General features: G+C 37.5%; 1 protein-coding gene across 11 annotated transcripts in view; it reads right to left on the bottom strand.

Moving 5' to 3' along the window:
- Nucleotides 1–22,092, bottom strand: part of LOC137421193 (actin-binding LIM protein 1) — a 488,353-nt gene that overhangs the window by 154,330 nt on the left and 311,931 nt on the right. The gene's annotated exons all lie outside the window — the stretch shown is intronic.

Genomic DNA, 22,092 nt, shown 5'->3' with positions numbered 1-22,092 from the left:
GCAGTGTAGCTCATTGAGGCTGCATTGGGAGGGAGAGGTGTACACTAATTGATTGATTAATTGTATAATTGAAATCAATAAAAGATTATCACAAAATATTTTCATAATCAATTGGCTAATCGCATAACTAAACCACTAGTGCTTCATCCGAAGATGTATCTTTTAGAAATTTAATTAAATAAGTCATTTATAAAAAATTAAATAATTAATTGATTACTCAATAAATAATTAATCGATTAATCAATAAATACTTAATAGATGAAATGATTAATCAATAAATCAAAAATATCCTTGATAGCCACATCACTTGGTCACTCATGTCCAAATATTAGCTTCCCAGCTCAAAAGGTGCCTGAGATATTGGCCAAATGAGAAAGAAAATAAATAAATGATTAATAATGAAAATAAATAAATAATAATCATAAAAAAATTAAATTATTAATCAATTTGGTCAGAGAACACATAAACTACCACTATTTCATCAGAATCTGTAACTTTAAAAAAAAAATTTTTTTTGTCATTAATCGAATAATTAAATAATTAATCGATTAATTGATTAATTAATAAATCAAAAATATCCTTTGCAGCCAAATCACCTGGTCATTGGCATGTCCAAATATCAGCTTCCTAACTCAAAAGGTGCCTGAGTTAATAATGGTCAGAAGAGAAATGAAATTTAATTAATTAAATAAGTACTTAATTAAACGCTAATAATTAAATAACTCCTCAATTAATTGATTATTCAAAAAACAAAAAAATACCGTATTTGACAAAGGACTTGCTCACTACTGTGCCGAAATTTAAGCTTCCTAGCTCAAAGGATGGCTGAGATATCGTCCGGACAACCAAGAAAACAAACAAACAAGAAACCAGAGTGAAAACTGAGTACTCTCTTTCAGCGTGCGTCACTGCCGAGCCCCCTTTGGTGCCCGGCAATGACGATTTGCAATGCCTGGAGATGGCATAGGAAAGGAGCGGTGTACAACAAACAAGAAAGAAACCAGAGTGAAAACTGAGTACTCTCTTTCAGCGTGCGTCACTGCCGAGCCCCCTTTGGTGCCCGGCAATGACGATTTGCAATGCCTGGAGATGGCATAGGAAAGGTGCGGTGCACAACAAGTACACGTACATTCAAAGTACACCGCCCCATGCCAAATAATTAAATATGCTGCAGCGCGGCATTGCCGGGGCGCCTCTGGCGCCCGGCAATACCGCAGTGCAGCTCATTGAGGCTGCATTGGGAGGGAGAGGTGTACACTAATTGATTGATTAATTGTATAATTAAAATCAATAAAAGATTATCACAAAATATTTTCATAATCAATTGGCTAATCGCATAACTAAACCACTAGTGCTTCATCCGAAGATGTATCTTTTAGAAATTTAATTAAATAAGTCATTTATAAAAAATCAAATAATTAATTGATTACTCAATAAATAATTAATCGATTAATCAATAAATAATTAATAGATGAAATGATTAATCAATAAATCAAAAATATCCTTGATAGCCACATCACTTGGTCACTCATGTCCAAATATTAGCTTCCCAGCTCAAAAGGTGCCTGAGATATTGGCCAAATGAGAAAGAAAATAAATAAATGATTAATAATGAAAATAAATAAATAATAATCATAAAAAAATTAAATTATTAATCAATTTGGTCAGAGAACACATAAACTACCACTATTTATTTCATCAGAAACTGTAACCTTAAAAAAAAATTTTTTTTTGTCATTAATCGAATAATTAAATAATTAATCGATTAATTGATTCATTAATAAATCAAAAATATCCCTTGCAGCCAAATCACCTGGTCATTGGCATGTCCAAATGTCAGCTTCCTAACTCAAAAGGTGCCTGAGTTAATGGTCAGAAGAGAAAGGAAATTTGATTAATTAAATAAGTACTTAATTAATCGCTAATAATTAAATAACTCCTCAATTTATTGATTAATCAAAAAAAAAATACCGTTTTTGACAAAGGACTTGCTCACTATTGTGCCGAAATTTCAGCTTCCTAGCTCAAAGGATGGCTGAGATATCGCCCGGACAAACAAGAAAGAAAACAAGTACACATACATTCAAAGTACACCGCCCCATGCCAAATAATTAAATATGCTGCAGCGCGGCATTGCCGGGGCGCCTCCGGCGCCCGGCAATACCGCAGTGCAGCTCATTGAGGCTGCATTGGGAGGGAGAGGTGTACACTAATTGATTGATTAATTGTATAATTAAAATCAATAAAAGATTATCACAAAATATTTTCATAATCAATTGGCTAATCGCATAACTAAACCAGTAGTGCTTCATCCGAAGATGTATCTTTTAGAAATTTAATTAAATAAGTCATTTATAAAAAATTAAATAATTAATTGATTACTCAATAAATAATTAATCGATTAATCAATAAATACTTAATAGATGAAATGATTAATCAATAAATCAAAAATATCCTTGATAGCCACATCACTTGGTCACTCATGTCCAAATATTAGCTTCCCAGCTCAAAAGGTGCCTGAGATATTGGCCAAATGAGAAAGAAAATAAATAAATGATTAATAATGAAAATAAATAAATAATAATCATAAAAAAATTAAATTATTAATCAATTTGGTCAGAGAACACATAAACTACCACTATTTCATCAGAATCTGTAACTTAAAAAAAAAAAATTTTTTTGTCATTAATCGAATAATTAAATAATTAATCGATTAATTGATTAATTAATAAATCAAAAATATCCTTTGCAGCCAAATCACCTGGTCATTGGCATGTCCAAATATCAGCTTCCTAACTCAAAAGGTGCCTGAGTTAATAATGGTCAGAAGATAAATGAAATTTAATTAATTAAATAAGTACTTAATTAAACGCTAATAATTAAATAACTCCTCAATTAATTGATTATTCAAAAAACAAAAAATACCGTATTTGACAAAGGACTTGCTCACTACTGTGCCGAAATTTCAGCTTCCTAGCTCAAAGGATGGCTGAGATATCGTCCGGACAACCAAGAAAGAAAACAAGAAACCAGAGTGAAAACTGAGTACTCTCTTTCAGCGTGCGTCACTGCCGAGCCCCCTTTGGTGCCCGGCAATGACGATTTGCAATGCCTGGAGATGGCATAGGAAAGGAGCGGTGTACAACAAGTACACATACATTCAAAGTACACCGCCCCATGCCAAATAATTAAATATGCTGCAGCGCGGCATTGCCGGGGCGCCTCCGGCGCCCGGCAATACCGCAGTGCAGCTCATTGAGGCTGCATTGGGAGGGAGAGGTGTACACTAATTGATTGATTAATTGTATAATTAAAATCAATAAAAGATTATCACAAAATATTTTCATAATCAATTGGCTAATCGCATAACTAAACCAGTAGTGCTTCATCCGAAGATGTATCTTTTAGAAATTTAATTAAATAAGTCATTTATAAAAAATTAAATAATTAATTGATTACTCAATAAATAATTAATCGATTAATCAATAAATACTTAATAGATGAAATGATTAATCAATAAATCAAAAATATCCTTGATAGCCACATCACTTGGTCACTCATGTCCAAATATTAGCTTCCCAGCTCAAAAGGTGCCTGAGATATTGGCCAAATGAGAAAGAAAATAAATAAATGATTAATAATGAAAATAAATAAATAATAATCATAAAAAAATTAAATTATTAATCAATTTGGTCAGAGAACACATAAACTACCACTATTTCATCAGAATCTGTAACTTAAAAAAAAAAATTTTTTTTGTCATTAATCGAATAATTAAATAATTAATCGATTAATTGATTAATTAATAAATCAAAAATATCCTTTGCAGCCAAATCACCTGGTCATTGGCATGTCCAAATATCAGCTTCCTAACTCAAAAGGTGCCTGAGTTAATAATGGTCAGAAGATAAATGAAATTTAATTAATTAAATAAGTACTTAATTAAACGCTAATAATTAAATAACTCCTCAATTAATTGATTATTCAAAAAACAAAAAATACCGTATTTGACAAAGGACTTGCTCACTACTGTGCCGAAATTTCAGCTTCCTAGCTCAAAGGATGGCTGAGATATCCTCCGGACAACCAAGAAAGAAAACAAGAAACCAGAGTGAAAACTGAGTACTCTCTTTCAGCGTGCGTCACTGCCGAGCCCCCTTTGGTGCCCGGCAATGACGATTTGCAATGCCTGGAGATGGCATAGGAAAGGAGCGGTGTACAACAAGTACACATACATTCAAAGTACACCGCCCCATGCCAAATAATTAAATATGCTGCAGCGCGGCATTGCCGGGGCGCCTCCGGCGCCCGGCAATACCGCAGTGCAGCTCATTGAGGCTGCATTGGGAGGGAGAGGTGTACACTAATTGATTGATTAATTGTATAATTAAAATCAATAAAAGATTATCACAAAATATTTTCATAATCAATTGGCTAATCGCATAACTAAACCAGTAGTGCTTCATCCGAAGATGTATCTTTTAGAAATTTAATTAAATAAGTCATTTATAAAAAATTAAATAATTAATTGATTACTCAATAAATAATTAATCGATTAATCAATAAATACTTAATAGATGAAATGATTAATCAATAAATCAAAAATATCCTTGATAGCCACATCACTTGGTCACTCATGTCCAAATATTAGCTTCCCAGCTCAAAAGGTGCCTGAGATATTGGCCAAATGAGAAAGAAAATAAATAAATGATTAATAATGAAAATAAATAAATAATAATCATAAAAAAATTAAATTATTAATCAATTTGGTCAGAGAACACATAAACTACCACTATTTCATCAGAATCTGTAACTTAAAAAAAAAAAATTTTTTTGTCATTAATCGAATAATTAAATAATTAATCGATTAATTGATTAATTAATAAATCAAAAATATCCTTTGCAGCCAAATCACCTGGTCATTGGCATGTCCAAATATCAGCTTCCTAACTCAAAAGGTGCCTGAGTTAATAATGGTCAGAAGATAAATGAAATTTAATTAATTAAATAAGTACTTAATTAAACGCTAATAATTAAATAACTCCTCAATTAATTGATTATTCAAAAAACAAAAAATACCGTATTTGACAAAGGACTTGCTCACTACTGTGCCGAAATTTCAGCTTCCTAGCTCAAAGGATGGCTGAGATATCGTCCGGACAACCAAGAAAGAAAACAAGAAACCAGAGTGAAAACTGAGTACTCTCTTTCAGCGTGCGTCACTGCCGAGCCCCCTTTGGTGCCCGGCAATGACGATTTGCAATGCCTGGAGATGGCATAGGAAAGGAGCGGTGTACAACAAGTACACATACATTCAAAGTACACCGCCCCATGCCAAATAATTAAATATGCTGCAGCGCGGCATTGCCGGGGCGCCTCCGGCGCCCGGCAATACCGCAGTGCAGCTCATTGAGGCTGCATTGGGAGGGAGAGGTGTACACTAATTGATTGATTAATTGTATAATTAAAATCAATAAAAGATTATCACAAAATATTTTCATAATCAATTGGCTAATCGCATAACTAAACCAGTAGTGCTTCATCCGAAGATGTATCTTTTAGAAATTTAATTAAATAAGTCATTTATAAAAAATTAAATAATTAATTGATTACTCAATAAATAATTAATCGATTAATCAATAAATAATTAATAGATGAAATGATTAATCAATAAACCAAAAATATCATTGATAGCCACATCACTTGGTCACTCGTGTCCAAATATTAGCTTCCCAGCTCAAAAGGTGCCTGAGATATTGGCCAAATGAGAAAGAAAATAAATAAATGATTAATAATGAAAATAAATAAATAATAATCATAAAAAAATTAAATTATTAATCAATTTGGTCAGAGAACACATAAACTACCACTATTTCATCAGAATCTGTAACTTTAAAAAAAAAAAATTTTTTGTCATTAATCGAATAATTAAATAATTAATCGATTAATTGATTAATTAATAAATCAAAAATATTCTTTGCAGCCAAATCACCTGGTCATTGGCATGTCCAAATATCAGCTTCCTAACTCAAAAGGTGCCTGAGTTAATAATGGTCAGAAGATAAATGAAATTTAATTAATTAAATAAGTACTTAATTAAACGCTAATAATTAAATAACTCCTCAATTAATTGATTATTCAAAAAACAAAAAATACCGTATTTGACAAAGGACTTGCTCACTACTGTGCCGAAATTTCAGCTTCCTAGCTCAAAGGATGGCTGAGATATCGCCCGGACAACCAAGAAAACAAGAAAGAAAGCAAGAAAGCAAGAAACCAGAGTGAAAACTGAGTACTCTCTTTCAGCGTGCGTCACTGCCGAGCCCCCTTTGGTGCCCGGCAATGACGATTTGCAATGCCTGGAGATGGCATAGGAAAGGAGCGGTGTACAACAACAAAGAAAACAAGAAAGAAAACAAGAAAGAAACCAGAGTGAAAACTGAGTACTCTCTTTCAGCGTGCGTCACTGCCGAGCCCCCTTTGGTGCCCGGCAATGACGATTTGCAATGCCTGGAGATGGCATAGGAAAGGAGCGGTGTACAACAAGAAAGAAACCAGAGTGAAAACTGAGTACTCTCTTTCAGCGTGCGTCACTGCCGAGCCCCCTTTGGTGCCCGGCAATGACGATTTGCAATGCCTGGAGATGGCATAGGAAAGGAGCGGTGTACAACAAACAACCAGAGTGAAAACTGAGTACTCTCTTTCAGCGTGCGTCACTGCCGAGCCCCCTTCGGTGCCCGGCAATGACGATTTGCAATGCCTGGAGATGGCATAGGAAAGGAGCGGTGTACAACAACCAGAGTGAAAACTGAGTACTCTCTTTCAGCGTGCGTCACTGCCGAGCCCCCTTCGGTGCCCGGCAATGACGATTTGCAATGCCTGGAGATGGCATAGGAAAGGAGCGGTGTACAACAAGTACACATACATTCAAAGTACACCGCCCCCCTTCCAAATAATTAAATATCTTACAGGCGCCCAGCAATACTGCAGTGCAGCTCATTGAGGCTGCATTGGGAGGGAGAGGTGGACACTAATTGATTGATTAATTGTATAATTAAAATCAATAAAAGATTATCACAAAATATTTTCATAATCAATTGGCTAATAGCATAACTAAACCACTAGTGCTTCATCCGAAGATGTATCTTTTAGAAATTTAATTAAATAAATAATCAAGGAAAAATTAAATAATTAATTGATTAATCAATAAATAATTAATTGATGAAATGATTTATCAATAAATCAAAAATATCCCTGATAGCCACATCACTTGGTCACTGTCATGTCCAAATATTAGCTTCCCAGCTCAAAAGGTACCTGAGATATTGGCCAAATGAGAAAGAAAATAAATAAATGATTAATAATGAAAAAAAATAAAATAATAATCATAAAAAAATTATTTTAATCAATTCGGTCAGAGAACACATAAACCACCACCATTTCATCAGAATCTGTAACTTAAAAAAAAAAAATTTTTTAGTCATTAATCGAATAATTAAATAATTAATCGATTAATTGATTAATTAATAAATCAAAAATAGCTTTTGCAGCCAAATCACCTGGTCATTGGCATGTCCAAATAACAGCTTCCTAACTCAAAAGGTGCCTGAGTTAATGGTCAGAAGAGAAAGGAAATTTGATTAATTAAATAAGTACTTAATTAATCGCTAATAATTAAATAACTCCTCAATTTATTGATTAATCAAAAAACAAAAAATATCGTTTTTGACAAAGCACTTTCTCATTATTGTGGCAAAATTTCAGCTTCCTAGCTCAAAGGATGGCTGAGATATCGCCCAGACAACCAAACAAACAAGAAAGAAAGCAAGAAAACAAACAACCAGAGTGAAAACTGAGTACTCTCTTTCAGCGTGCGTCACTGCCGAGCCCCCTTCGGTGCCCAGCAATGACGATTTGCAATGCCTGGAGATGGCATAGGAAAGGAGCGGTGTACAACAAGTACAGATACATTCAAAGTACACCGCCCCCATGCCAAATAATTAAATATTCTACAGCGCGGCATTGACACGGCGCCTCCGGCGCCCGGCAATACCGCAGTGCAGCTCATTGAGGCTGCATTGGGACGGAGATGTGTACACTAATTGATTGATTAATTGTATAATTAAAATCAATAAAAGATTATCACAAAATATTTTCTTAATCAATTGGCTAATAGCATAACTAAACCACTAGTGCTTCATCCGAAGATGTATCTTTTAGGGATTTAATTAAATAAGTCATAAAAAATAATTAATTAATTAATTCATCAATAAATAATTAATCGATTAATCAATAAATAATTAATCGATTAAATGATTAATCAATAAATCAAAAATATCCTTGATAGCCACATCACTTGGTCACTGTCATGTCCAAATATTAGCTTCCCAGCTCAAAAGGTGCCTGAGATATTGGCCAAATGAGAAAGAAAATAAATAAATAATTAATAATGAAAAGAAATAAATAATAATCATTAAAAAATGTAATTATTAATCAATTCGGTCATAGAACACATAAACCACCACCATTTCATCAGAATCTGTAACTTAAATTTTTTTTTTTTTAGTAATTAATCGATTAATTGATTAATTAATAAATCAAAAATAGCCGTTGCAGCCAAATCACCTGGTCATCGGCATGTCCAAATATCAGCTTCCTCACTCAAAAGGTGCCTGAGTTAATGGTCAGAAGAGAAAGGAAATTTGATTAATTAAATAAGTACTTAATTAATCGCTAATAATTAAATAACTCCTCAATTAATTGATTAAACAAAAAACAAAAAATATCGTTTTTTACAAAGGACTTGCTCACTATTTTGCCGGAATTTCAGCTTCCTATCTCAAAGGATGGCTGAGATATCGCCCGGACAAACAAACAAACAAACAAACAACGAGAGTGAAAACTGAGTACTCCCTTTCAGCGTGCGTCACTGCCGAGCCCCCTTCGGTGCCCGGCAATGACGATTTGCAATGCCTGGAGATGGCATAGGAAAGGTGCGGTGTACAACAACCAGAGTGAAAACTGAGTACTCCCTTTCAGCATGCGTCAATTGCGTCATTGCCGAGCCCCCTTCGGTGCCCGGCAATGACGATATGCAGCACCTGGAGATGGCATAGGAAAGGTGTGGTGTACAATAAATAGAAGTATGATAAATAGAAGTATGATAAATAGAAGTATGATAAGTATGATAAATAGAAGTATGATAAGTATGATAAATAGAAGTATGATAAATATAAGTATGATAAATAGAAGTATGATAAATAGAAGTATGATAAACAGAAGTATGATAAATAGAAGTATGAATAGTATGATACATAGAAGTATGATAAGTATGATAAACAGAAGTATGATAAATAGAAGTATGATAAATAGAAGTATGATAAATAGAAGTATGATAAATAGAAGTATGATAAATAGAAGTATGATAAATAGAAGTATGATGCTGTATGTTTCTTTTTTGGCCCTATCTCTCAATGGTGATCAGAGAATCGCATAAAAAATTGAGATATCCTGTTCACAGACAGACAGGTGGAAACATAACCTCCGTCCACCTTTTGTGGTGGATATAATGATTTGAAATCATAATCCGAGCAATCATTTATATATTCTTGTTACTTTTTAGATTTATTTGATACTAAGAAGAGTATCGTATGCTTCCCCAGTGATGGAAAAAGTTTAAGTTAAACCTAATCGAGAAAAATAATTTCACAGAGTGTTTTAAAGGTTAATTGTGTTGCACTCTTGGTTTCACTCAGAGCCAAAACTTCAGGAACCAAAAGCCAAAGGAGCCAAAGAAGCAAAAGGAGCCAAAGCCCTGAACGACTTTTGACACCCACCGTGAAATGGTGGTGCAACATCAGGTTGTGGACGTTAAATTTTTCTTAAGAGAGCAAAATACAAATAAATTTTTACATCAAAATTATTCATGCATGTTCTCCTGTCTTTTCCAAAGTGAATGTTGAGCTTTTCAAATGCAGCATGTGAAACGGTCGCCAGAAACAGGAGACAGCGGATGCATGGACAGACACCAACTTCAACTGGTATAAATAGATTTGTTAATACTTTATTTATTTACTTTTCAACACCTGTACTGTGACCTAAAAAGGCTGCTGCTGTGATTTTGCTTTATTTATGAGCTCGTTGCTACTCTACTTTAGGATCTTCATTAAAGAAAGTTCCTTAAAAAGTTATAAAAGAGAGAAATGGTGGGGTTGGGGGCCCAGGGGTTGTTGGCCTCGGGGCCCATGCGGCTCTTAACACCCCTGATTACCTTTTTAACAGTCGCTAATGCTGTTTAACACTAAAGTGAAAGAAATTTGGAGGAATCCGGACATAGTCTATGCTTATCACGTCGACGAACGCACCTGATCGAAGATCTACGGTAGTCTATTTACCCCACAAGGGTTAATAACACAACCTTTCCTTCCCGTTAACATGGAATTTTTCCAAGGAGTTTTTGTGGCGTTTTTCCAAAGCCGCTTCTCATTACAAAAGTACTAACAACACCTATAATAATAGGATAATATGAATGACATTACGAAACAATATCCCCACCCCCCCACCCTCCCCCCCAAAGGGGTTTTGTGACTTGTGATATTGCCCTCTCTCCCTCTCCCAATAAGTCCGACACCCTTATGGAAGTAAATTTTATTATTGGGAATTTAAAATGGTGAGGCACGGCCTGATCTTCTCAATGACCTGATCTGACATAAGCAATAGTAATAATAGTAATAAGGATAATATCATGAATCCCCCTGCCGCTCCCGTAGTGAGCAGGTGTAACTAGTTGAAAAAATAGATACTTTCTTCTCCTTCTCCAGTGTTCTTTGAAGTAAAATTTAGGTGCTTCAGCCCACCGCCGTTTGTTTACAGGATGGGGATTCACCTGATGGTTTCAATAGTCTATGTACAGTCGTGGCAAAATATATTGGCACCCATACACTTTTTTCAAATAATGCACCATTTATTGAAGAAAATTGTTGAAATGAAAAAATATTTTGGTATCCACATGTGTATTTCTTTGGTTTGCATTGGGGGAAAAAAACAAAAAAAGGTGAAAAATTACTAAATCTTAGTTTATTCCAAACAGAAATCCTAAAATGGCCCAGGCAATATTTTTGGCACCTTTTAGAAGTTGTGATAAATAATTACATTTCAAGCAGGTGATTCTCCTTTACTTTGGAATTAAACTCACCTATGGTGAGTTGCAGGTGCCTGCAATATAAATATCACTCACTAAACCAGTTTGAATAGAGAAAAGGAGTCATTCTGATGTTTTGTGTCATTGTGTGTACCGCAATAAGCATGGAGAAAAGAAAGTAAACCAGAGAATTGTCTGAGGAGATCAGACACAATTTTGTACGCAATGTTATCAGGAAGTTTAAGGCCCATGGCACTGCAGCCAACCTCCCTGGACGTGGCTGCAAGAGAAAGCTTGATCAGAGATTGAAGTGAAGGATTGTTCGAATGGTGGAGAAATCACCTCAACCAACTGCCAAACATATACAAGCTGACCTTCAGACACAAGGTACGACGGTTTCAACTCACACCTTCCATTGCCAACTCAATGAAAGGTGGTTCTATGGTAGGAGACCCAAGCTGAGAGAGAGAGACATAAGAAACCCTGACTGGAGTTTTCCAAAACACACCTGAACAAGCCAACATTCTTCTGGGAGAATATCCTGTGGACAGATGACCAAATTAGAGCTTTTTGGTAAAGCACATCATCTCTATCTTTACAGTAAACAAAATGAAGCCTTCAAAGAAAAGAACACCTACCTTCCCTACAGTCAAACATGGAGGAGGTTCAGTGAAGTTTTGGGATTGCCGTGCTGCCTCTGGCACTGGGTGCCTTGAACGTGTTCATGGCATCATGAAATCAGGAGATTGCCAAGTTATTTTGGAGCACAATGTTCAACCTGGTGTCAGAAAGCTGGGTCTCCATCAAAGGTCATGGGTCTTGCAGCAGAACAATGTCCCCAAAAACACTTCAAAAAACACCCACGAATGGTTCAAGACAAAACGCTGGACTGTTCTGATGTGGCCAGCAATGAGTCCAGATCTACATCCCATTGAACACCTACGGGGAGATCTGAAAACAGCAGTTGGGAGAAGGCACCCTTCAAATCTGGGAGAACTGGAGCAGCTTGCACAAGAAGAATGGGACAAACTGCCAGAGAGGTGTAGGAAGGGAGAAAAAAAAAAGTTGAGAGGTGTAGGAAGCTCATTCATGGCTATAGGAAGTGCTTGACTGCAGTTATTTTGCCCAAAGGCCGTGCTACCAAATATTAAGTCGAGGTTGGGCTGTGCTACCAAATATTGGCTTTAAATAATTTTGTCAATGCCATTTCTTTTTATTTTCTGATTTAAAAGGATATATTAAGTTCTGAATCAAAAACAAAGGTTCTGTAATATTAACAGTGAAATAAAGAATTGTGGAGAGCAAATACTTTTGTCAATTTCAACTTCTTTTTAGAGAAAATTGTGAGTTATTTGAAAAATATGCAAGGGTGCCAATACTTTTGGCCACGACTGACTGTGAGTCTTTGAAGTGTACGATGACACAAAGTCCTTGAAGCGTCTCTCCAAATCCTGAGCTAGACAACCCTGCCATGCTTTGCTTGCGCTAATGATGCTGCGGACATGATCTGGTCAGGCAGTGATCAGTAGATCAGCTGGTCCTCCACGTGGATTGCAGTAGCATCCGTCCATTATGTAGTCCTATGCACATCAGTTTGCAACAAACAAAACATTTGTATTTATTCAGTGAAAAAAATATCCATTTTTATGAATAACACCAACTAATTTGCACATTAATTGGGTGAATTGAGGTAGGATTGTAAATTGAATTATTTCGTAAGAATCGTAGATCCTAAATATGTGGTAAAGACACCTTCTCTGTTAAATCTGGTTGAGAACTTACCGAGATATAAGCTAAATTAGTAACTTATATATTGGTGGCAGCTAAGCCTGGGTCTCCTACCATAGAACCCCCTTTCATTGATATTAATGGCTTTTGTAAAAAAAATCTCAAGGCTTCCAGGGTGGCATCCACGGAATCTTGATCTGGCGGGTCCAAAGGCCATGAAACAGCAAAAAAAAACAAACAAAAAAAAAACCGGACGCTAAAAGGGCAACATGACATTAAGGGTCATGTGTGCATGCGCATCTCTTCACTTCCAATTCTGTATAGCTTCCGCAGGCCACACTAGTGCCTAGTTCAAAGATCGATGATTTTAAAGGTCCCAAGTAAAGGCCAGTGGAATATCCCTATGGAATTGTGTTTCTGCATAAAGAAGGAAAACCATTGAGTGAAGTAGCTTGCATCACTCGATTTTCAAGGTGTGGTATCAGATCTGAAACACAATCAACGCATTTTAGACTAACTAGTTCCTACTTCCATGGAATGCGAGGCATTGTAGTCGGCATTCTTTGCCGAAATCTGGCAACGGTTTTTTTCTAAAATATTTTGACCTGCTGAATCCAATGATCCCAGTTTCCAAACTCACAGACCTCATTTATATATCCAAAATGTCTGATTTCAAGATGGCCACCATACTAAAAATACCATTGCATACCTTTTGAACCAGTAGGGCTAGAAAGACAATCTTGTGTTCATTTGCAATGATTTTGGCATTCGAAACCCACCAGAGTGGGTGTTTGGACGAACCGAGATGACGATCAGCCCGAAAATTGAAATGATGACCATTGCCGCAAGCTAATTTAATGAAAGTTTCATCATTTTGAAACGGCTTGGATGGAAAGAGGATCTTGGTGATTATTCGTACACATTGAACATCTTCCAGTCCATTGGAATAGTTTGTAGTTTTATAATTAAAGACTAAAAGAGTGTGGCAATGTGTTATTCAACAGCTTGGTTTCAATTATCATACATGGAGAGAAAACACCCATACAGAGAGAACATACTTCAAGAGAGCATTACATTCTCCGAAGTCAAGAATTGTTACAGTTTCTCCTCTTCCCAGCACTGGCATAGTGCCATACATGTTTGACCACATCTGTTCGTGTAATCCTCTTTTATAAGAACTTAAACGGGATCATCAAGAACACTACTAGCTTTGTTGATTACCTTTTCACCACAAAGCAGCACGTCCAGAAATAGGAACAGTTTCCGTCTCATCAATATTGAGGCCCTTATATGACTCTTGTCTGTCTAAATCTGACCTCAACTTCATTGCCATATGAACCACAGTTATAAACGTCTCATCCTGCCATGATTTTGATCTGTATTCCGTTTCGGAATTAACACCCTCGTCACTCTTATCAAGCGCTTCAGATACCGGGACATGGGCAAACTTTACAGGGACCAACACTGTCTTACTATCTGCTGCACACTGATCTCGTAACACAGTAAATTCATACACACCTCCGAGCAGAGGAGCCATTTTGATACGAAATGAATACAAGCGACTCTGAAATGAATCTGGCACCTGACATCCAGCCTCGTTACACAAAAAACGATACCTTTTGAATACCTCATCGGGTTGGAATACATAACTCTTCTTAGCAGAGCCTTCTAACGCACTAACTCATCACAACATTGGTTGATCACAATCATTAGAGGGCTGGTGTTTTTTCACATTTCACCAGCTTTCTCTTAGCATCCCGCAACCGATCTCGATTATATTTATCTTCAAAAAGTATTAAATCACGAACACAAGATAACCGGACAGTGAGAGTAGTGTTATATACAGCAGTACCCTTAATTGGAGCATTAATTGAAGTTGTTTGAACTTGTTGTACATCCCCACCTTTCTTAAGACAATATATACACAATGACCAATCAAGGGAGGGATCAGTTGTTTTGATCTTTCAGTCTCTCAATGTGTGTACTACATGAAAATGAACAATATATCACTTTTGATAAGTCCTCCCTTCGGAGTGTGAACAGTCCATCTATTCTCTCACGATTCTCAGAATCGTGTAGCTTCCAGCTTTGTTGTGCTACCTATTGAAGTCGTGTGAGATCATTGATTCCCAAAAGTCTTTATTTTGTCACCTTCAGCATATTGACATGTAATACAAGAGCCATATTTAATTTTAGAAAACCGTTTACTTGATATTGCAGCACATGGCTCCATGACTTGATCTCCATGCTCCATGTCAAATCTTCAGGATGATCTTCATTATAATCGATTTAGAATGCCAAAATCAGTGCAAATAGACCCCAAGGTTCTCTTTCTAGCCCAACTGGTTCAATAGTTATGTGACGTTTAAAAACTTTTAGTATGGCAGCCATCTAAAAATCGCCTATTTTGGAAGAAAAAACGAGGTCGGAGAGTTTGGCAACCAGGCTCATTGGACTCGACATGTTAAAATCCTTTGGAAACGTATGGTATTCATAGAATACTTACCCTGTGCAGTAAACTTGGTGTGAGCCAACTCTTTTGTTTTTGAAGGTTTTTTTTTTAAATCCAATATGGCTGCCAGACCACGTGAGCGATGACATTATACATTTATAGTCTCTAACATAATTGTTGCACAGATCATGCTCAATAAATTTAAAACTTATCAGACTAAGCGTTGTCCCTGTCAAATTATGACGTCATAATTACTGCACCAATGACGTCATCATTAACGACAACTATTTCCCATGAGGAGTTCTTCACAATGAGCCACGTTTCAATTTTTTACATGGAGCGGTTTTGGAGATGTACAGGTGCAACGTTTTTCGGTTTTCCAAGATGGCGCCTGTACCACGTGACCTATGATGTCATAATTATCATTAAAATATTATACAGGAGGAGGCGCACCTACAGTGAAAATGCTGTGTCCATCAGGCCAACAGTTGCTGAAATTTTTTTTCATACTGATCGGATCAAGTTTTATACTTGTCGAATTATGATGTCATAATGAAGGCACCGATGACATCATCACCAGCATATTTTATTCCCCATGGGGAGTACTTCACAATGGGCCATGATTCAAATTTTTCCATGGAATGGTTTCAGAGATATAGAGGTACGAAGTTTTCCCAATATGGCGCCCGAACCACGTGACATGTGACGTCATAATTATCATTCAATTATTATACAGGAGGAGGTGCTCATATGGTAAAAATTTCGTGTCAATCGGACAAAGAATTGCAGAGAAGAAAAATTAATACTGTTCTATTCAAGCGTTGTACTTGTCGAATTATAACGTCATAATTAAGGTACCGATGACATCATCATTAACATATCTTATTCCCCATGGGGAGTTCTTTACAATGAGCCGTTTCATTTTTTTTCCATCAAGTGTTTTTGGAGATATGGAGGTGCAACGTTTTTCGATTTTTCCTAGATGGCGCCTGTACTACGTGACTTATGACATCATAGTTATCATTTAAAAAAATGTACACGAGGAGACGCTCCTATGGTACAAATTTCATGTCCAACGGACTAACAGTGGTAGAGAAAAAAAAAATTCATACTGATCAGATCAAGCGTTGTACTTGTCGAATTATGACGTCATAATGAAGGCACTGATGACATCATCATTAACATATCTTATTCCCCATGGGGAGTACTTCACAACGAGCCTTGTTTCAACTTTTCCCATTGAGCGGTTTGGGAGATAAAGAGGTGTAACTTTTTTCCAAGATGGCGTCTGTACCACGTGAACTATGACGTCATAATTATGAATGAAATATTATACAGGCGGAGGCGCTTCTATGGTAAAAATTCGTGTCAATAGGACCACTGTTTCCTGAGAAGATAAATTTTAAAAATGCAAACACTTCACACGTATACGACCGAATGCGTAACCCTGCTTTTCGCTTCCGAGCGCAGGGTAAAAAGTGGTTGCCAGATTTTGGCAAAAAACATGTCTTCTACTTGAATTTCTAGTAGACTTATGCCAGAGTAGGAAGCATCATCTGGAATTCTATAAAGAAATATCATCTGGAGTTGACAAACCCAGGACTAGAAGAACCAAAGAGCTATCTAACAAGGATGAGTAATCCTCAAGAAATAGAAAGAAGACAATGGGTGAATTGACAACCGAACTGGAAGAAGACTCAGGTGTCATTGTTCTCCATCAACAGTACAAAGGTCATTTTTTAAATCAATAATTACCTTCGCAAAAGCGGAAGGTTATGTTTTGATCGCTGTGTATTTATTTGTATGTCTGTGTGTGTGTGTGTGTATGTTATTCGCATAACTCAAAAAGTATTCAACCGAATTGCATGAAATTTGGTGGGATGATTGGTTATTATACGGGACACATTTGATTAGATTTTGGAAGCAATCGGGTCAAAGGTCAAGGTCAAGGTCACGAAAAGGTCAAAATCGTATTTTTACCAAGTACAGAACAGTAGCTGCGGCGAAGGTATGCGCTCTACCGAGTGCCCGTTCTAGTTAAAGGATGTGTTGCAGTAAGAAACCTTCTGTTCGGAAAGGGGAACAAGACTAAAAGGCTAAATTATGCACAAGAACACAGCAAGTGGACGATGGAACAATGGTCAAAGGTGCTTTGGACAGCGGAGTTTGAGTTTCAGTTATTTGGATCTAATGAAGTAAGAAATTTTAATCCACCATGTTGTCCCCATTGATGCTTAATGGCCCAAACTTCACATGACAGCAAGATAATGATCCAAAACACTCAGCTGGAATAAATAAAATGTATTTACAAAAGAAAGAAGCCGGAGTCTTTCAACACATGGTGTGCCCCCCCTTCAAAGGCCGGATCTCAATATCATTAAAGCTGTACGGGACTATTTGAACACAGAAAGAAGTCTGATGTTGGTATAATGGTTAGGGTGGCTGGCCTGGGATCCTGGGGTTCCGAGTTTGAATCCTGATTCGCCATTGAATTAACACCAGATGAGGTTGACTCATCCTTCTGAGGGCAACGGGATGAGTACCAGTGTACTGGTAATAGGAGCACTGCATCAGCTGCACAACCGCACCCTCATCCAAAGATGCTACCTGCAGTCCTGCGCTGCATGCAAAAGAAGAAGAACAAAGAAAAAGTAAAAAGGTATCCAAGCGACTTCGTTGATCTTTGGAAGGTCTATGGAAGAAGGGTGGACCACCTTTCCACAAGCGTTTATTCCAAAATTATTTGAAAGTGTCCTGAGAAATATTTCAATGGTTTTGAAAGAAAAAGGTGGACATACTCACTATGAGTCCTAGTCAGAGCTTGGGTCGTCGCCAGACTTTGGGATGACTGATTAGGTGAAAGCTCATTGGTTGATCCCTCCAATTTATGGGTGAGCGATGGGCCTGTAGTATTGACATGTTAATTGCTATCCTAATTGAACATGGTGCATGCTTGGCAGCCATAGTGGTGCGCGTCTCTGTCTTCGCCATTGCTGATGACTCGCCAAAGAGCGATGAAACAGGTCCAGCGGCTGATGGGGGCCAGGAGTATTGGGATTCTCAAGTATGTGCTACTTCGGAATGTTTACAGCGACAGAAAAAAACCCAAGAAAGGTTAGGAACAGCAACGGATTTTTAACATTCTGTAGATTTTCCTAGTTGCTTTAGTTGGAAGAGCAGCAGTGTTAAATAGATTATGGCTTTGGAGGCCAACCTAGATATGTAGTTTACCCAAGAAATATCATGACTGTTTGTAATGACCAAAAGGTTGAGTGACTGACCTTCTTCAAGAGTGTTGTTGATGAGGTTGATGGGAGGGTTCACCAGACGGTCTTTTCGGAGAGATAAAGTGATAGTGTGAGATTTGTCAGGATTGAAAGATGCATTCCCTGCGTTTGACTGGCTCTTGATTCCATCAAAGTCACCAGAGAGGGAAGAGGGTGCTGCATGCCCTATATCTCAAGGATGAGGGATATTATGGGAGAGCATGGAGTCATCAGCAAAGAGATGAAGAGCATTTTCCAGGGAGTCAGAGATATTATTGATGAAGATAAGGAAGATGACTGGGCCTGATTAGGAATAGTTGTTTCAAGGCAACTGCCTCATCTCAGGATTCATCGTATCATGGGCGGGCGGAATGGTTTGATAACTGAAGCTGAGCTCGGATGAATGTGTGCATAAGAGAGAGCATGCTGCTGCGGAAGAGTTAACATCAGGGGCAGCAGATATAAGACTCCAGTGTTGAATGTCGAATTAGGATGACGAATTAGGATCGCAGTTCCTGGGAGTCAGCCTGAGTGAAGTGCCAGACTCACCGGCGGTGAGGGTGTTCTCTGACAAATCGGAGTGAGTCTGCTTGTGTTCTCATCTGAACCCCTGCAGAGCACCCAGATTCAAATTCCATATGTGCTTCTTCTTTGTCTACTAATGTCCTTGTATATTTCATGCAAAGGTAGACTGATGTCTATCTACCAATGACTTTGACCTGCATACAATTGATGGACAAGTTCCTCCATGGGTCCTAGATCTATGTAAAAGAAAGAAAAAAATTTGACGAAGTAACTTTTTTTTGATGAATTTATTTTTGAAAAAAAAAAATATATATATATTTTTCTATTTTATTTTTTTGGAGTTTTTATTTTTTGGAAAATTTTGATGAATTTTGATTGATTGTTTTTTATTGTTTTTTAATGAATTTTTTTGCTGAAGTAATTTGATAAAGAAAAATAAACGAACCTTAGGTGTGTACCCCGATTTAGAATAGGTACACCGTATCCCTGCGCATCGTAAGAGGCGACTAAGGGCGCCAGGAAGGGCATCCGGCCATAAAAACATTGCCTCAAACAGGGAACCATGAATGTCATGGGGCCCGCAAGGCTAACCCCGACTCTAGTGGGGAAAAATGGCCTTAAAACGATCATTCATTCATTCATTCATTCAGCCCACGTATAAAATAAATAAATAAACATTTCCCCATGTCCCAAATTCCTCCAAGTCTCCCTGTATTTTGCCCTTATTCCCTGATCTGTGTGTTCCCCCACCCCTGTCTTTATGTTATGTCGAGGTCCATTCTGTGGTTTAGCTCCTCCACGAGCCACAACTCTATACACACAAAAACATTCTTGAGATCATTGCACATGTTGCCACTTTGGGTAGTGGATCGCATGCTATTTATTGTCCTTATGTGGAGACATCTTCCATTCACACCTGCCGTATAGACTTCCCAATGTTAACGCACAGCCCTCCCCATCGTGTGGTTGTGGTGTCAAAAATAACTAAAAGGTGTCTGCTTTTTTGTACACATTTTTGTTTTTTGTACATTGGCCATTTTACTTGTTTTCTGTTTTGCGATGCATGTTGTTCGTGGGAATGTGGTGATGGACATATGGGTAACATTGTACGCCGACATACGAACAGCAGCACATGGGTAGAAACAAAGTGCAACAGTACTTTGGCTAAATCATTAATAGTGCTGCTGTTAACTACACCACCATGTTGTCTTGAGATATCCTTTGACTCAATTCAAATTTCAAAACATTAAATATATCATGATAACAATTTTATCTTTTTCACAACTACAAACAATAAAGCCGAAGATGTGTGTCCTTAAGTTTCAGGTGAAATTTTCATTGACCGAGTTAACTGAATTGTCAAGAAGAGATTATTAGGAAACAATTTTACAATAACAAAATAAATACCAAACGATTATAAAACAGGTGACCAAAGTCCTCCCTGCCTTATGCTCCATTTGCAAAATGTCGGTGGGAATTTTCATTAATGATGACAATCATCATCAAATTAATTGATGTAATTGTTATTGATTGCATTGCACCTTTGCTCATGATGCATTTGGGGTATCAGCCTGATATGTGGTATCAGTAAGAGATGCCAGATACACATACCGAAGGAAACTTCACAAACACGAGGCTTGCGATTGGTGAAGGGATGGAATTGTCCATGTCGCCTGTCGCTATGCCCTCATTCCTGAGAGCAGTTAACACTTGGCAGGTGGTGTCACTGCAGATCAGAGACTGGAATAGCACACGTGGACAGCTGCAGATTCGCTTGAGGAATTTGGCATGGGCACGCGTCTGGGGAAAGGATGTATACTCGACATGAGTTTGTGCTCTACAAGGTGCAAATGACCAAAGAGGATCTCCTTCAGTAGATTGGAAGGATTAACAGAGTGAGAATCAGCAGATACTTCTTCATTTGATGATTCTGTTCATATCAAAGTTTAATCCAAAACCTTGACTATGGTTTTAAGCTCACCTAAGTTTATGGGTCCATTCTCTGTCTTTTAACTTCCTGCTCAATCCAATTTGGTAAGCCAAACCAGCCAAATTTGGTCCGAATCCATCCACAACTTTTTGAGATATTTTGTTCTCAAACGGACAGACAAACAGACAGACAGACAGACAGACAGACAGACAGGGGTGAAAACATAACCTCCATCCAATCCACCTTTGGTGGCGGAGGTAATAAGTACTTAATTAATCGATGATAAAGTAAGTGATCAATTAATTGATTAATCAAAAAATAAAAATACCGTTTTCGCCAAAGCCCTTGTTCACTACTGTGCCCAAATTTCAGTTTCCGAGATCTAAGGATGGTTGAGATGTCGCCCGGACAAACGAACAAGGAAGCAAGAAAACTTGAAAACTTGAAAACAACAAACAAATGGAGTGAAAACTGAGTGTGTGCACCCTTTCAGCGTGCGTCATCACTGGGCCCTGAAGCTTTGGCGTCAGGCGATGACGTCATGCAGTGCCAGGAGATGGAATTGCGAGGGGCGGAGTACAAGAAACTTCCAACAATCCGAGCGAACACAAACTTAGAACCAACCCTATCGCACACACAAAGGACAAACTTACTTGTGAATGACACACGCATGGAGCAGAAACTTGACGAGTACCACACATACAAAGGAGAGGATGAGTAAAAAAAAAAAAACCCACCTTTAGAGGCCATTTTTCCCCGCAAGCGGGGGTTGGCCTTTTTCGGGAACCGTGGTTGTTGTTGTTTTTTGGTCCCCTTTTTGAAGCAATGTTTTACGGCCGGATGCCCTTCCTGACGCCAACCCTTTTTGCCGCCTTTAACGACAAGCAGGGAATTACCAGTGAACTGGTACTCAATTAGCCGACCTCGGAAGGATGACAGGCTGAGTCAACCCCCCTGGCGTTAATTCAGCGATTGACCGGGATTCGAACCCAGGATCCTAGGATCCTAAGCCGGCACCCTAGCCGCTAGCCCAACACCAGGGATTTGGTAA

The sequence above is a fragment of the Myxine glutinosa genome, chromosome 2, assembly GCF_964187855.1.
Source record: "Myxine glutinosa chromosome 2, kmMyxGlut1.1, whole genome shotgun sequence".
Classification (NCBI taxonomy): domain Eukaryota; kingdom Metazoa; phylum Chordata; class Myxini; order Myxiniformes; family Myxinidae; genus Myxine; species Myxine glutinosa.
Note: the sequence above shows the minus strand (reverse complement) of the source record. Positions and strands in the feature narration are given on the sequence as shown.